Consider the following 4,625-nt stretch of genomic DNA (forward strand, 5'->3'; position numbering starts at 1 on the left):
TTTTATGCAATAAAAACACACACCAAATATCCGCCCATACAAAAATTTGTGAGGTGTTCTTTACACCCATCTTTACACCTGTCCCTTTACACCCAACCAATAGAAAATTGGGTTTAGATTCTGTGGTAAGCTGCCCAGTTTTCTGTCTGAAAAAAGATAAATAAACTTTATCTTTTTAAACTTTTATAAACTTTTATAAACTCTAATAAACTTTTCCAGTCTGAGGCGAAGTCGCACACTGGTTGTGTGAGAGAAAAGGAGCTCTTTTGATTGTTGTGACAGGAGAATAACTTTCCCCTCAGAACAAAACGGTTGTCGCCAAAATACCTGATAACTTTTTGAATTCACTGATGTAAGAGGGAGCCAAGAGAGGGCTAATCTTGATATTTCTGACTCAAAACATCAGTTTCCCTTTTAGATTACACAGATAATCCAGTTAAAGATTTCCCCCTTTTTTTGCTTTTTATTAGGGTCTTTATCTTCATCTTCCCTTCCCTCTCTTCATTTGTCATCAGTGTTGTTTTCCTTTAACACAGGTCAGCGCCAAGCGCTTATCAGTTACATTTGTTTGATGTTTCTACAATGATAAAACGCCTTGGTAGTTTTATAAAAAAATGTCAGCGGTGCCTCTTGAACCTGGCAAAACTAATTTGCTACCTGTATGCAGTTTCCTCAGAGAAAAAAAAACTGTTTTATTTTTATTTTGAACTGGTTACCTTATTTATTTACAACATATACACAGAAAACCTAGCTATTACCTAGCGGAAAGAATTGATTAAAACAAAAATAAATCCAATAAGTTAATATATCCCTTCCAGCAAAACCGAGCTGAGGAACTAGGTTGTCTCATGAATAAACAGCAACTACAACTGATTTGTTGTAACGGCAGGTAGCAAATAGTGAAAATTGTTCTTTGAGGACTAGATGCACAGAATTTAAATTAAGGAAAGGGTGGTGGGGATATAACTGCCATTACAACTTCTTTGCAGGAAATGCAAGCGCTGCCCCTTCCCGGTTTTTGTGACAGTTGCAGATGGGATGCCATTCATCGCAGCGACAATAACAGACCGATTATGAGACATTTTCCTGGATTACATGAAGTGCCAGTGAGAGAGCAAATTCCAGAGAACTCTTTCATTACGTGCCTCAGTTTCCCCACCCACCCTCTTTTTAAAGACATTAGGACACTTCCTCACCAAAGGATGAGGTAATGAAGAAACAAAGTGGCTTTGGGTGTTGCATTTGAGGGGGATAGTTTGGTTTAGTTTGGATTTTATTACAAATTTGCACTTCCTGGAGCAATACGTCAACCCCAATACCCACCTCTACACTGCAAGATTGGCACTTACACAAATTTTGCGCTGCAGTTCTGCAACCAAAGAATGGGTTTAAAAATGTGAATATCAGCGGACATTCATTAAAATTGCAGACAAAAAGGCATTAGTTTAGGGGAATGTGCTTGCAAAAGTGTCTATATTAGGCAAAAGCTATTTTTTTTAAAAAATGTATAATATGAGAAATATACACTAAATATTGACGAATTTTTGTGATTACCTTTTTAAAAAATGGCAAACTGATGTGGAAATGTTGCAAACTGAATTTATGACTGAATAAGAAATTGACAAGATTTATCCATCCCTTTATGTGGGGAAGAGGTTGTATATATCCTTGGCGAATCTGAGTTGCGTCCAAGCTTTTACTCAATAGTAGTAGATCCATCAAAATTAATGGCCTACTCTGAGAATGACTTAAGGTTGGATACAACCCCATTTCTTTGGTGTCAATACGTGTAAGAAGATTCCCAAAGGCTTCCAGGTCTTTGCAAAAAGTTGACCCAGACTAGCAGAGTCAGCAAATTTCTCATCCAGGGCTCACTTCCAGCCAGGAAAAGCCGTTGCTGGAGGAGAGGTTAAGCAACTCAGCCACACCCAAAACCAGAGTGACGAAACGGTTTAGGGACTGGTGTCATTTCCCACCTCAAATTTCATTTTATTTTTTTTAAAGGTTCACGGTCTGATCTGGGCTTGCAGAAAGGCCTAGCTAAGAGCAGGCATCATTTTCAAGTTGGCAATGTGGGTGTGGGTGGGTGGCAATGGGTATGGGTATGTACGTGCCATCAGTGGCGTAGCGTGGGTTGTCAGCACTCGGGGCAAGGCAAGTAATTTACGCCCCCTAACCCGTGGATTTGCGCCCCCTAACCCTAACCCCCAGATGTTGCGCCTGGTGCGGCCGGCCCCCCCTGCACCCCCCACGCTACGCCACTGCCTGCCATAAAGGCTGCAAGGGGATGCAAGTTGGTTGTGTTGTGTGGAGGCTTGTTTGGTTAGATTCCATCTCATATCCAGGAAGGAAGAAAACTGTTTTGAAATTGCTGTAAAAGCCAATGGTAGGGAAAGAAAAATTGAGCAATGATTCAGCAAAGAAACAAATTTAGAGTGCAGGAAGGTAGATTAAGCAAACAACATATTTATCTCTTCTGAACAGACGTGAACATTTGCAATTAAGAAGAAAGTCTACAGATATTCCAGAATTGCTCTGAGGATGTTATTCACTGAGAGATGTGAATACTCTGAAAATCTAACTTCCGAGGTACTATTCAAAATATATACAATACCTCTCATCTCTGGATCTGAAGATGTAGGCTGTGAAGAATTTGAGGAACACAAAAATGTCAGTTAGTGATTTTTCAGTCAGCACTCCTGAGCCTTTAATAGTTGCACAACAGGCAGAAATTAAAGAGGGACTGTTTCTCCAGAATTCAAAGTGAAAGTCATACAAGATTGTTTCCATTTGTTCCCTTTCAGGAACCCGGGGTGACTACAAATCTCTCCAGGGCACTCCCAAATGCTTTGGGTCGATGCCTGGAAGGCATTACAAGGTAGAAGATGGCTTTTCCATGTAGCTGTTTATCAATATAGCACCTTTTTGCCACCTAAAGGGACCCTTTCCTGCTTCTAAATCTTTCCTCTGATGTCCACAACTGTGGTCTCTCTTCTTAGCCTTCCTGGCTCTTTCGCCTCAACAAGCCTTTTCTATTTAAAAGCTACTGGCATGAAACATTTGCTTCAAGATGCAAGGAAAGTCTGGCATTAGCTTCTGCTGCAACAGCCTAAAACTTCTCTGGTTCCTTCCCTCTCACTTTTCACTTTTCAAGATTCTAGTCCTCATTGTGCAAACATCTCTCTCTGTCTCACTCTTCTCCCCACTTATGTTACTTTCTTTGTTCCTCACAATATCACTGGTGCTATGGGCACTGGACAGAGGCTTGAGGGTATTGTGCCAAGGGATGTAATCCCAATGGGGGTACTCTGGAGAAGGGTCATGTCGTTGGTACCAAAAATTGGGCAACACAGGGGTGTGGAACTTCTGGCCTGAAAGACAAACACAAGCATCCAAAGTTCTCTATTTGGCACTTGGGCTCTCTCCAAGCCACACCCTTCACTGGTCTTCACTGGTGTCTCAAGGTGGGGAGTGAGCGTGTGTACTTAAAAATGGAAAGCATAATGCTGGTGGTCAACAAAAGAGGTTTAAAGACTGACTCAAGGCAAATCTTTTAAAATGTAGTATAAACACTGACAACTGGGAAACATTGGCCTGCGAGCGCTCCAGTTGGAGAACAGCCTTTACCAAAGGTGCCATGGGCTTTGAAGACACTTGAACTCAGGACGCAAGGGGGAAATGTCCTAAGAGGAAGGCACACTTGGCAAATCCACACCGGGATCAACTCCCGCCTGGAAACCAATGTCCCCACTGTGGAAGGACGTGTGGATCCAGAATTGGCCTCCACAGTCACTTACAGACTCATTGTTAAAACCATGTTTATGGAAGACAATCTTACTCGGCTACAAGTGATCGCCAAAGAAGACAAGAAGAAGAAGAGTTTGGATTTGATATCCTGATTTATCACTACCTGAAGAAGTCTCAAAGCAGCTAACATTCTCCTTTCCCTTCCTCCCCCACAACAAACACACTGTGAGGTGAGTGGGGCTGAGAGACTTCAAAGAAGTGTGACTGGCCCAAAGTCACCCAGCAGCTGCATGTGGAGGAGCGGGGAATCGAACCCGGTTCACCAGATTACGAGACTACTGCTCTTAACCACTACACCACACTGACAAAGAACATTTGCATTCATTGCTCCATCCAATATTGTCTCTGGCCCTGTCCACCCATGGAAAGTTGCTCGGAAGGAAATGTGGTCCTTAATCTGGAAAAAGGGTCTGCACCCCTATTTTAGCACTGCTGTCTATGCATTTGTCTGACAGTCCAGCTCTGAGTGCAAATTCTGGGAAATGAGAAACTGCAGCTTGGCTGTCTAATAAGAATGGGCTGGCCCTGTCATGGCTGCTTAAGCGTTTTTGTGGCTTTAAACAGAAAATCCACAACAATGTCCTCTTTGCCTCCTGCCAATTAACATGGGCCACAATCCAGCAGCATCTGGGTTTGGGAGTTTATTGGTTTTTGCACAGTGCTGAAATAAGCAGTTGCTCTGTTTAGTGTATGCAGAATTCCTCAGAACCTGGTGCTTCCTACTAATTTTAATTTGCAATAAAACTAAGACAATCTTGCAAAGCCTGGATAAAAATCTTTCGAACTTCTCCCGTACTGCTCGGCCGAGGAGGAGTTTG

General features: G+C 42.3%; 1 long non-coding RNA gene across 1 annotated transcript; it reads left to right on the plus strand.

The window, feature by feature from the left end:
• The first annotated feature begins 332 nt into the window (after positions 1 to 332).
• On the plus strand, positions 333 to 3,863 carry LOC309520767. The gene is made up of 2 exons (XR_014214393.1): positions 333 to 1,207; positions 2,805 to 3,863. It is a non-coding gene; the product is annotated as an uncharacterized lncRNA (long non-coding RNA).
• The last annotated feature ends 762 nt before the right edge of the window (positions 3,864 to 4,625 follow it).

Source organism: Podarcis vaucheri (assembly GCF_965113315.1).
Source record: "Podarcis vaucheri genome assembly, chromosome: 16".
NCBI lineage: Eukaryota > Metazoa > Chordata > Lepidosauria > Squamata > Lacertidae > Podarcis > Podarcis vaucheri.